Source organism: Podarcis bocagei (genome assembly GCF_964188305.1).
Source record: "Podarcis bocagei genome assembly, chromosome: 1".
Lineage (NCBI taxonomy): Eukaryota > Metazoa > Chordata > Lepidosauria > Squamata > Lacertidae > Podarcis > Podarcis bocagei.
Window position 1 is genome coordinate 99,629,771 of NC_138125.1, and position 12,757 is coordinate 99,642,527.

At 48.9% G+C, this 12,757-nt stretch overlaps 1 protein-coding gene across 1 annotated transcript in view; it reads right to left on the bottom strand.

Annotated features, from left to right (window-relative positions):
• The window catches only part of NCKAP5 (NCK associated protein 5), a 548,005-nt gene extending 546,184 nt beyond the window's left edge, over positions 1-1,821 (bottom strand). The window contains exon 1 of the mRNA XM_081199370.1: positions 1,350-1,821. The gene's annotated coding sequence lies outside the window, so the exon portion shown is untranslated. The remainder of the gene's footprint in view (positions 1-1,349) is intronic.
• Between the last annotated feature and the right edge of the window lie 10,936 nt (positions 1,822-12,757).

Here is a 12,757-nt window from a genome sequence, read left to right on the forward strand (position 1 = left end):
CCCATCTCACCCTGTGTATCTCTGCTTTTCTTAAAAGACATTCCACAAAATGTGATTATGTTTATTAACATGTTGCTCTGTGAAGGTAGCTTTCAATATTAATCAGACATATACATCATATGCCTATAAACATTCCTTATGAGCCTAATTCTACTTAACTCTAATGACGCGTAGTGCTGATTCAAACAAGCTGTTTCATTGAGCTCAACTAGACCTGCTTCATGAATAAGTGCTATTCAATCAGAGGAACGCTTGCAAACTTCCAGCCCCCAACTGTAGGATTTTAATAGGCAAACTTGCATTTGCACGTTTTCCAAGATGCATCAAAGGATCGTGGAATATTTGAACCCACATGTTGAAGTTTGTTGCAAAATTCTTTTAAAAATATTATTTTGTAGCCTGCCAGCATTTATTTTGGCAATGGATACATGGGGTGTTGCTTAAATGTTGGCAAATGCTCAGTGCTATTTATACATTAAAGATTAACAAGGCATATTTAACCAAAACCCTCCTATTGCAACATGATCCCATGGCATGAAAGATGCTTTGCTTACATTGAAAAAAGATGACGCCCCAAAGACTGGTGATAAGCAACTGAGATGGAAAGCAATCATCAGGCTTCTGCAGTTTTGAGTGCTAGTATGCAGCAATTGGAAGCAACAAGCAGCCGGTAATCCTCGTGGGTATGAAAATTTTGACTGCATCATAGGTCTATTTCATTCTCTCTAGATATAAATAAATAAACTGTGTTCTTACAAAAAGCCCATTTCAGGACAATGTTTGGTATACAGCTTTTCAGTCATCTGGTGATTTCTTCAAAGTAGCATACACAGTGGGGGGGAATAATCCAATGTTTCAAGAGTCTCTCAAGTTAAAATAAAACCTTAAGTCAAACAGGTTTTTCAGTACTCTTTCATTGGCACTAGAAAGCAGTATGACAGTGATAAACTATGTGATGGAGACAGTCATGTTTTGCAGGTACAACCCAGGCAGCAAACTTTGAACTCTCAGTTGAACACCACTAGGTGGAATTCTGAGGTGAATTTCATGTGTCCCAGATATTTGGATCTAAGTACGTCTTTAAAATGTCTGAGGAGATTCATGCGCCTATCACTTACTGTAATGGAACTGTGAGAAAAGTAGTATTAACATTTGATGGTGCATAGTTACTGGCTAACACAGTCTGTCTATTTACAAAGATTGTCTCATAACTTTTCCCCAAATCACAGAATTAAATCAAAAGCATTCCCAGCCCCTTTCAGTACCACCACACATTAAACAACCACTAATTCATAATGGGATTAAAAAAACATGCAGGAACGAAAACACTTCAAGAAGTTTGTCCTTACCTACAGCAAGGCAAAGGCAGAGGAAAAGAAGGTCAGGGTTTTCATTTGACCAAGCTCAGCATTTTCACTTTCACTCTGTTAAACACTGTTAAAGATTCTTGAGGAGAGGGAGGAGGGAAGCGCTGAAGTTTTCAGATCTTCCTTCAGAGTTTTAATCATTCACTTCCCAAGATCCAGCTTAACAAATACCACTGTGTTCTGTCAATATTTGTATGCAGCTCCACAGAGGGCAAGCAGCCAAACACACATGGTTTAAAGAGCCAAGAGGAGAAAACTGACACCCGAACAAACACTCCCTGCTTTGTCTCTTTTAAGGTGGTGCTGAACATGTCATCTCAGCTTCTGACTGCAGATAGGCGCCGTTCGCAGATTCCACCAGTTTGGACAAAATAAATAGCAGCTACGCATTACTTTAAAGATCTTGTTTGACAAACTCGAGGACTTTTGCCCTGGAAAGTTTCTTGCAACAGTTTTGGGGGTGTGAGGAAGGATTGTTTTTGCCTTTAAGCAGCTGCCCTTTAAATATATTTTAATTGGCTGGAATTTGGAAAGAATCTCATTTGGCAGTAATTTGCATTTGAAGCACGCCCCTCAGCAGCTGAAACAGGCCCCAGAAGCTTCCTGATTACTTCATCAAAAGGAATTGCTAGAATATCGTTGGCTCCCTCTTAACAGCATGCATCTAGACAAAATTGTGTAATCAATAATTTTTGGCAAACAATTCTTAATTAATTTGAAAGGAATTAATAAAAAAAACAGAATCTGGCAGCAAAGCAATTAAGAAGACTGTAAAACTTGGAAGTGCTACTTTCTCTTTTTCAAACATTCCAGAACAGAACCAAATCTGCATTCCTTGTATGCAGAAAATAATTTTTATATTTCTTATTTCAATATCTCCTCTGTAAGTGCTATTGTTTGTGATATTGTAAACTAGTTACTGTATACTGATTGTATCTGAAAAATATTTTTACACCACATATTCTTTGCTGATCCCTGTACATTAGTTTTTTTGGGGGGTTGTATAATATTTGGTTTCTATATCAATTTTACCCTTCAGTATTTGTATTTTTATTGTTTTCTTTTTATCTTTGCTGTCTAGATTCATAATTCTAGGCATATTTACTTGGGAGTGAGTCAGACTGAATTCATTTGGACTTCTGAGTGACTGTGCATTGGGCTGGGAGGCAGAAGGTTTTTTTTGCTAAATAAATTCAGTGTCATCCTATGAAAGTCTACATTGAATTTGGTCTTATTTTATTCCGTGAGTCTTAAGATGTATGCACAGGTATGTACTCTAGATGTGTCCTACCTGTTCAAAGTAAGGGCACACCTAATTTTTTTAACTGTTTAGCAAATATTGCTGAAGTATAGCCATTGTAAAAGCTGAGAAAACATACACCAAAGAAATGTTTGGGACGACTTTGGGAAAAGAACTCTAGGGAAATCACACAGTAAATATAAGAGCTGGGGTCTCATCTACCCAAAATTAAACACTTTATGGTATCTTTATTCCCAGGGGAGAACTAAGAATGTGCCTTGATGTTTGCCACTGAATTTAGTCTGAATTAGATGTGCTTAACTTTGGGCTCAATGGAGCTTTTAGAATACAGCAAAATCAGAAATTCATGTTTAAAGCCAATACATAACAGGGGGGGTTTTCTGAACAAAGTCATAGCATCTAAGAATATCTGGCTTCCCCCCTCCCCTTTTGTGTGTGTTTTGTAGTGTAAGTAGGAGCCTGTGAAACTGTAGCTGCTTAAATGTTCACTTGTCGCCATCACCACCATCGCTACCAGCGTATCAAGAAGAATGAAGGCACCAAAGAAAAGGAGATTATTCTCTGGCTAGAATACAATGAAGACTGTTTTCCATAAATATATGTTGACAGTCCTGATGCAGAAATTTTAACAACAGTTGCCAGGTGCAGAAAAATGAAGCACTTAAGGGTTGCTGTGTTGAAAGGAAACACACATTATATAGGCAGAACCCCACACTTACTTTATCAAAGAGTTGCATGATTTAACAAGTTGGCTGCGTGCAATTCTTTTGAAATTAATGCTTAAGAGCCTTGAAATTCTAAGCATTCACCATGCAATTCTCTTTGTGCTGACTTCCTGGGAAATTTGGTGGTTTAATGGTGGCCAGGAACTTTATAAACGCATATAGATCCCACTGAGTTGCAGAACGGGTTCTCAGGTGGGTTTATCGCTATGTTGATGTCAGTTCTTATTTTTAACTCATGTTTCTAAGTTGGCAATTTATGGAAAATGTATGCTTATTATTTGGAACCCATCCCAGTCCCAACAAGCAGCAGTGCCACCACAGCAGACAGGATGGCAAAGCAGTGACACACCACCTCAGATATTGTGACTGGTAAGAGTAAGTTAGACATGATTGAAGTGCTCTTGAAACTTAGTCTATATAATAATGATAGTAAAACCATATTTTCCAGCTGTCAGAGCTGCTTCAAGATCCTAGCTCACAGAGGATCACGCTAGCCAGCGGTCATTACGTAAAAGTCTTTATTGAATTACAGTTTCCATTCTCACGCTGCTGTCTGCAACTCTACGTCTACTAGCTAGATCGGCGAGGCTCCGTCTGAGTCTCCGCCCCGTGCGCACCAACTTAATATCCTAGCCTTGCTCCACCTTTTCCTCCTGACTGTCCTCCTCTGGGTCCCTCTACCCCCCGGGGCTTCTTCCTTCCGGGATTCTTCTGACGCTGACCCAGACCCTTCTGCCTCCTTGCGCCGGGCTTTAGGACCCGGTTCCCTTTCGGGGCTGCTCACTGCGCCGCCTTCCTCTGCATTTGAACTTGGCGCGCGCGCCCAACCTTCCACTTTCCTCTTAACCGTTTCTTCGCTCCCCGATGGAGGTGTGGCCACTCCTGACTCCTGCCCTCCCTCCTGTGGTGAGCTGCCAGCGCTTCCCTCCTGGCTCCTTTCCTCTTCCCTGCTTCCTGGCGGTGACGCTGGTCCCGATTTCCAGCTGCTCCCCCCTGAGTCTCCTCTGGCTCTATCTTCCTGGGGTGCCTCCCTAGACTCCCCCCTTGCCCTGGCCACTGGTGCTCCTTTCTGTGAATCCTCTGATTCACTGGAAAGACTGGGAGATCTCGGGTCGTCGTCATCACTCATCCTTTCCTCTGTCTCCTCCCCTTCGCTCTCTGTTTCCTCCCTTGCCCGTGCCTCTGCACCTAAACCCCTGACATCCATCCCCCCCTCGAAGCCCCCCAGTCCCCCCTCCCCTCCTTCCGGTGCTGGAGCTGGGGGCTGCTGTTGCAAAGGGACGAACGTCGGATATCGGTCGCTTCCCGTGGCGGGCCTCCAGCGGCACTCTTCCAGGTCTTCCTCTCTGCTCTCGTTGACGACAGTCACCTCCTCTTCCATCTCTGTGCCGCCGTGCTCGAAACCAGGGTCGTCCCCGAAAATGTCCCTGTCCGTCTCTCCCGCACTTCCTCCAGGCGGCGTTGCTCGGCCGGAACAGTCCAGCCACTTCCTGCGGAACTGCTCCTCCGGCCTATCGTCCCACCAATACGAGGGTTCTGAGACAGATCCCGAGGGTGACCCCTCCGGGGAACGGACGTCTCGTGTTGGTTCCTCGTCCGAGTCGAACCCCCTGAACGTGCTGTCCGAAAGCGTGGGCGTGAAAAGCCAGTCGTCGAAAAAGTCTGCTGGCATAGGTCTATGTGGGAAGAGGGCATGAAACTCGTCTTTGAGCAGAGGTTCGTCTAAAGCGTAGCCCGGCACCCATCTGTTCGCACTGGCCGGGGTGCCCTCCCTGGCGAGAAAGTATTCTACTCCCTCTTCCCCCCATCTGGAGTCCAAAATCTCCGTGACTTCGTTGATGCGCTCCTCCTGTGCCACTCCCGCGTGCCCCGTTCCTTCTCTGAGCGGACTCGGCGCCGTTCCGGGTTCCTGGAACCTGTGCGGTGCCTTGTAGGGAGTGAGCACCGATCTGTGGAACACCGGATGCATTCTGGAACCCTCCGGAAGCGCCAGCCTGAAAGCCACCGGGTTGACCTGCTCTTCGACTTGGTAGGGCCCCAGTTGTTTATGCCCTAGTTTCTTCTTGGCCAACGACCTGGCCGGCACTGCGTGGGCTGCTAACCAGACCCAGTCTCCCACGTGGAGCTCTTCGCCAACCCTTCTGTGTTTGTCCGCTTGTACCTTGTATGCGTGTTTAGCCAGCTCCAGGTGGCGCCGCAGCTGATCGTGGACTTCCTGCAGCTCCGACGCGAACGCATCTGCTGACTGCGGCTCCCCTTCTCCCCTGCATTCCAGTCCCGGAAAGGTTCTAGGGTGCCGCCCGTTGTTGGCGAAGAACGGCGTGACGCCCGTGGATACGTGCTTCGTGTTGTTGTAGGCAAACTCTGCAAGCGGCAGGTAATCCACCCACGTCGCAGGCTGTTGGTTTGCATAACATCTCAGGTACTGCTGCATGATGGCATTGGCTCGCTCCGCTTGCCCGTTGGTCTGCGGGTGTCTCGCCGACGCCAGATTGATCTTGACGTTTAGGAAGCCCATCAGTTTCTGCCAGAAGTTCGAGATGAACTGCCGCCCGCGGTCGGACAGAATAGACCGTGGCAGACCGTGAACCTTGAACACGTGGTCTATGAACAGTTTGGCGGTTTGCTCCGCCGTGGCCACCTTAGCACACGGAATGAAATGCGCCATCTTGGAGAACAGGTCCACCACCACCAACACTGCCGTCTTGCCCCTTGAGCTGGGCAGATCCGTGACAAAGTCCAGAGCCACCCTTTCCCAAGGTTCGACCGGAGTTTGCAGCGGCTCCAACAGTCCAGCCGGCGGTTTGTGCACCGGCTTTGCCCTCTGGCAGGTGTCACACCTCGCTACGTAGTCTGCGACCTCCCCTCTCATTCCAGGCCACCAGAAATCCCTGGCTACTAATTCCACCGTCTTCTCCTTGCCAAAGTGCCCGGCCGTGGGTGCGTCGTGCAGCTGCTGTAGCACCTTGGCTCGAAGTTCGTCACCCGGCACGTAGATGGCCCCTTTACGGATGAGCAAGCCATCTCGTAGCTGGAAACCGTCGGCCGCTGCCTTGCCCCCTCGCACCTCTGCCATCTTCGTTTGTGCGAAGGAGTCCCCCTGCAACGCTCGCCGCACCGCCTCTAGGTCCACGGTCGCCGCGGCGCACGCCCACACTGTCGGTGCAAAGATGTGCATGGCGGCCGCTGGTGTTGCATCCTCCAGATACTGTGGCTTGCGGGAGAGAGCGTCTGCCATGATGTTGGTGTCCCCCGGGACATACTCTATTCGGAAGTCGAAGTCCGCAAAGAACTCAGCCCAACGTATCTGCCTCTGGTTCAGGAACTGTGCCGTGCGCCAGTGTTCCAGATTCTTGTGGTCCGTGCAAACCTGCACCGTGTGCTTGGCGCCGATCAGAAAGTGCCTCCACGCCTTGAACGCTGCATGAATGGCCAGCAACTCCCTGTCCCATATGGTGTAGTTCTGCTCGGACTTGCTGAGCTTCCTGGAGTAAAACGCTCCCGGCCGCCACACGCCCTGCGGGTCCTTCTGCAGCAGGACCGCCCCCACTGCTCTGTCCGAAGCGTCTGTCTCCACCCTCATCGGCATGCTGGGGTTGACATGAAGCAGCTGCTCTTCCGACGCGAAGAGACGCTTGAGGGCCTGAAAGGACTGCTCCGCCTGCTCTGTCCAGATGAACTTCTTCTTCTTGGAGCTAAGGGTGTCAGTGATGGCCGCCGTCTGCATCGCGAAGCCCTTGATAAACTTGCGATAGAAGTTCGCAAAGCCGACAAACCGTTGGACCTCCTTCCGGTTGCGTGGGCTCTTCCAATCCAACACCGCTCGAACCTTGGCGCTGTCCATGGCGAGCCCCTTGGCAGACAGCTTGTAGCCCAGAAAATCCACCTCCGGCACGTCAAATTGGCACTTCTCCAGCTTGGCGTAGAGCCTGTGTTGCTTTAGCCTGCCCAGCACTTCCTTGACGTGCTTGTCATGTTCTTGCTGCGACTCCGAAAAGATCAGGATGTCATCCAAGAAACAGACGCACGTCTTGTAGAGAAGTCCCGCCAACACGTGATGCATAAATGCTTGAAAAACGTGAGTGCCATTTTGCAGTCCAAAAGGCATAACTCTGTATTCGTAGGTACCCAGTGGCGTGAACATGGCTGTCTTCCACTCATCACCTTCCCGCATGCGAATGAGGTTGTACGCCCCCCGCAGGTCCAACTTGGTGAACACCTTTCCCTTCCGTACCTTCGCCAGGAGGTCGTCGATGCGGGGCATGGGGAAGTCCGACGGCTTGGTCACACTGTTTAAAATCCTGTAATCCACTACGAGTCTTTTTTGGGGCGTGTCTCGCTTCTTAACAAAGAATACAGGACTGCCCCCCACTGCCTTAGACTCCCGGATGAAACCGCGCTCCAAATTATGATCGATGAAGTCTTTGAGTTCCTGCAGTTCGTCCTCAGACATGGAATACAGCTTCCCTTTAGGCAGCGCCGCCCCCGGCAGCAGGTCAATTTTGCAGTCATATGGTCTGTGAGGGGGTAGCCTGTCCGCCTCCTTCTCGCAGAAAACTTCCAGAAATTCTGCGTACTTGTGGGGAATCGCTTGCAGCGTGCCTAGCAGCAGCTGTGATTCCTCTTCCTCTCCTTCCTGCCTGGGTACGATGCAGTGTTCAGCACAAAAGGAAGAGCCGAAGACCAGCTGCCTCTGGAACCAAGCCATCGTTGGGCTGTGCTTGTCCAGCCAACTCATACCCAATACAATGGGCGTGTCAGACAGTTGAGTGACGTTGAAGCTGATGACTTCCCTGTGATTCCCAAGTCGCATCACCATTGGTGGCGTCTGCTTCACCACTTGCCCCCCTAGCAGCTCCCTGCCATCCACCGTGACAACCTGCAGGGGCAGTGTGGCCGGCAGCAACTGCACAGCGTGCCTGTCGACAAATTCCTGCCCTATAAAGTCCGCGTTGCTGCCGGAGTCGATGGTGATTGGCACGTCCATGGTGATTCCATTGGGCAGCTGGAGAGATGCTGTGAGCCTCACTACTGGTTTGGGCGGGAGGGGGTTCACTGGCTGTAAAATTTCTGGGGACTGCGTCACTAACACGTCTGGCTGGGCCCCAGTGCCTCTTCCTCCAGCCAGACATCGTCGTTTCCCTGCTGTGGTCCTCCCTGCTGCGTTGCTGCAGTCACCATTGCTGAGGCTGCAGTAAGCTTGTGGGGCCTCTGGGGACACTCTTTCGCCATATGCCCTGGCTGCTCACAGACGTAACACTTCCTGGTCCCTCTAGGAGGCTTCGCCTTCACTGTTGCCGGTGCTAGGGCTCTGGTTGCTGACTGAGCCCTTGCACCTCCAACCTCCATAGGTTCGGCTCCTCCTCCTGGCGGAGGCGTGGATTGCGCTCGCGCTGCTTCTCTGGGAAAGAAGGAGGGGCCCCCGGCTGGTTCGCGCCCTCCACGTCCTTCGTCCTTGCTCCACGGACGTCCTTCCAGCCTCACCCCCACAGCCAGTGCCCTCTGAACGACCTCCTGGGTGGTTCGGGGTCTCTCCCCCCTCGCTATCTCATCTTTAATCGAGTTGTGCAGTCCCTCCCAAAAGAGGTCTCTTACAGGAGCCGAATCTCTGTCCCATTCCAGGGCGCTGACCAAGGCGAAAAAGCGTGCATGATACTGTCTGACGCTGGCCCTCCCTTGTCTCAGCCCATGCACCTCCTTCCGTGCAAGATCAATGTCAATACTTGATAAGAAACACCCATCCATCGCTTTAATAAAGGCATCCGCATTCTGGAGCGCCGGATCGTTATCTCTCCATAAATTGCGCAACCATGCTTTCGCCTCCCCATGCAGATGGGACATGATGAACCCCACTCTCTCCTGTTCATCTCTAAAATCTTTATGCAACAGTTGCAGTGCGCACAGTACGTCGGCTCTAAAGTTGGGATACTGTTGCAGGTTCCCATCGAAGTGAGAGAGCAGCCCGCCTGTCCGTCTCGCCAACCCAATTCCCTCCTGCCGGGGTGGTTGCTTTGCCAGTACGTCTAACCTGACCTGGAGATCCCTGCAGGCGGCAGCTGCCTCGTCCTCTCTCTTCCTGGATGCGAGAACCTCGGCGTTCAGTTGTGCCACTGCTTTTCTGAGGTCCTCTATCTGCTGCTCAGCCGTCATGTCTCCTGCCGTTCGTGAGCTCGCTAGTGGGCGCCTGTTTCTCTCCCCTCCTCGAGGCTGCAGATGCCCACAATGTGGAGACGGAGCCTACTGTCAGAGCTGCTTCAAGATCCTAGCTCACAGAGGATCACGCTAGCCAGCGGTCATTACGTAAAAGTCTTTATTGAATTACAGTTTCCATTCTCACGCTGCTGTCTGCAACTCTACGTCTACTAGCTAGATCGGCGAGGCTCCGTCTGAGTCTCCGCCCCGTGCGCACCAACTTAATATCCTAGCCTTGCTCCACCTTTTCCTCCTGACTGTCCTCCTCTGGGTCCCTCTACCCCCCGGGGCTTCTTCCTTCCGGGATTCTTCTGACGCTGACCCAGACCCTTCTGCCTCCTTGCGCCGGGCTTTAGGACCCGGTTCCCTTTCGGGGCTGCTCACTGCGCCGCCTTCCTCTGCATTTGAACTTGGCGCGCGCGCCCAACCTTCCACTTTCCTCTTAACCGTTTCTTCGCTCCCCGATGGAGGTGTGGCCACTCCTGACTCCTGCCCTCCCTCCTGTGGTGAGCTGCCAGCGCTTCCCTCCTGGCTCCTTTCCTCTTCCCTGCTTCCTGGCGGTGACGCTGGTCCCGATTTCCAGCTGCTCCCCCCTGAGTCTCCTCTGGCTCTATCTTCCTGGGGTGCCTCCCTAGACTCCCCCCTTGCCCTGGCCACTGGTGCTCCTTTCTGTGAATCCTCTGATTCACTGGAAAGACTGGGAGATCTCGGGTCGTCGTCATCACTCATCCTTTCCTCTGTCTCCTCCCCTTCGCTCTCTGTTTCCTCCCTTGCCCGTGCCTCTGCACCTAAACCCCTGACACCAGCAAAAAAATAACATAAGGATTTTAAGGAAAGTAAAAGAATTATGCATTACTAGGATTTGCACCCCTACTCAATCCACTTGCCACCCCCTGCCACTTCCCGCACATTAATCTCCTTTAGCTTCCCCTTTGCACTCCATGTAACTTCTAAGCTCACTTTCCACCTTCCCAATCCCAGCCCTTGTTTTTCTTTGCCCATGCCTTCTGCTCCACCTTCATCTGATGGATGTTGTGGGTATTTGCTTGTTAATAAAATACATTGTGAAATACATTGTGTGAAGGTACTATTTAATATTTCAGGGTTCCACATCCTTTATCTCTCTCACATGAGAAGGCTGAGGAATGGAAGAGGGAGAAGTGTGAGAACAGCAAAAAGGTAGAAATACCGAAAGGGAAAACGTGATAAAATTTTCAGTGAAGTGGAGGTGTGTCGAGTTATACTGAGAGGAAAATGGCAGTTTCTCCCACCCACCCCCACCTGCCCACAGTAAAATATCAGAGATGGGTGCAACACAGAAGCCAACACCAAAAAGCTAATAGAGCAGAGCTTTTCTAAACTCCCTTCTCGCTTTACTCAAACCTTGTTTTAAACTGCCACTCCCCCCAGATGTCACTCCCTACTTGCTCAAATATCTGCCGAAGTTTTAATCACCACTATCCCCTCTCAGTATTCCTCTATCCTTGCTTTATTCAAACGTTTGCCATTGTTTAAAGTGGCCACTTTTTCTTACTCAGCATCTTTACATCCTCCCTTTACTCAAACCTCTACTATTGTTTCAAAGCGCCATTTTTCTCTCAGTGCCTCTTCATTCCTGTTTTTCTCAAATATCTGCCATCATTTAAAACCACCTTTCTGCCACACCATTGATGGCTAGAACTTTCATTTATGCTCCAAGTTCCAAAGAATTAGCCTGTCATTGACCTGTAGAGGTCAATGTTGTTGTGGTGGTGGTTGCCGCTGCTGCCATTATTGCCAAAGCCATAATGATTTCTAAACCCTGGCACAAGTATTTGATTACATGGCTTCATATAGATTTGTGATTCTATAAACATTCAGAGTTGCAAGCACATGAATGCATCTGAATAGTGAGATGGAAAGATGAAAAAAATTAGAGATGAACTTCAGAGTCTTGTAAAGCTTTCTTTAAAGAAAAGTGCAGCTGGCTGCTAATGAAGGAGAAAGGCAGGCAGAGATGGGCAACAGTGGCACCTGTTATGAGACAATTGCTGAATGCTTACAAAAACAAGTTGAAAAGGGTGACAAGCTTACATTTAACATCAGTTGTGCTCTCCCCTAGAAAACGGAGGCAAACAAAACATGGTTCATGAAGAGAGCCCTTAACCATGATCCCTGGCTCAGACAACATACTGAGTCAAACCTTGCCTTTGCTCAGTACAGCATAACAACAAAGCAGGACAAAAGGACAAAGCAGTTGGTAGCTCCACTCTGGCTGCCTGCACAGTAATGTGGTCTGGTAAGCCATAGTTTGGCTTAGTATGATTTGTTAACCAGGCCATTGTCTCTACTGTCCATGTATTGGTCAATGTGGCTTATGGAAAAGCAGTACCATACCTACAAAGAATCCTGGGAACTGTAGCTTGTTTAGGATGCTGAGGCTTGTTAGGAGACCACTATTTCTCTCACAGAGCTAGAAGTTGCAGAGTTCCCTCAGAAGATGGATTGTAGTTCTGTGACTTGTGGGAACTGTAGTTCTCTTAAGCACCCTTAACAGACTACAGTTCCCAGAATTTTTTGGAGGAAGCCATGACTGCTTAAATTGATATACTACTACTTTAAATGTATAGTGCAGATGAGGCCTTAAATAATTTCAGTTATAATCTTGAATGTGTGATCCTTGTTGCTACACTGGTGTGTACCTTTGAACCCAGATTTGCAATCCTATGGCATCACGATATGAGGTCTGAAACATGGGGCGGAGGAATAACCCTCGATTTCCATATGTGACATTCTAAGAAGGCTGCAGAGAATGACTCACTGGGTAAAGTTAGCACTGTGGGAGCAGCAAGGAGTTTCCACATGATGACTCACAACTTGTAGGATTTCTGACCTTTAGCCTTCCACCTTTTAAATTAATATATGGATGGCCTAGGTTAGTAGAGTCTCAATGCAACAATGACAAACCTAAATGTTGTTGGTACAAGCCTTAGCAAAGCTGTAAACTAACAGAGTTTTCTGACTGCTGTTTTATACACCCACACCCACCCACCCACAAAAAGAGGCTTTCATAACTGAGAAAATATTTAAACACTTATTATTAAGTCACTTAATAGCTCCAAGGAGAGTAAAAGCGCAGAAGTGCTACTCTGAAATTTCAAACAGTATATATAAATAAAATGGCAGCTATCAGAGGAAAGATAATCAATCCTTCCGGAGCAAAGACATAAACA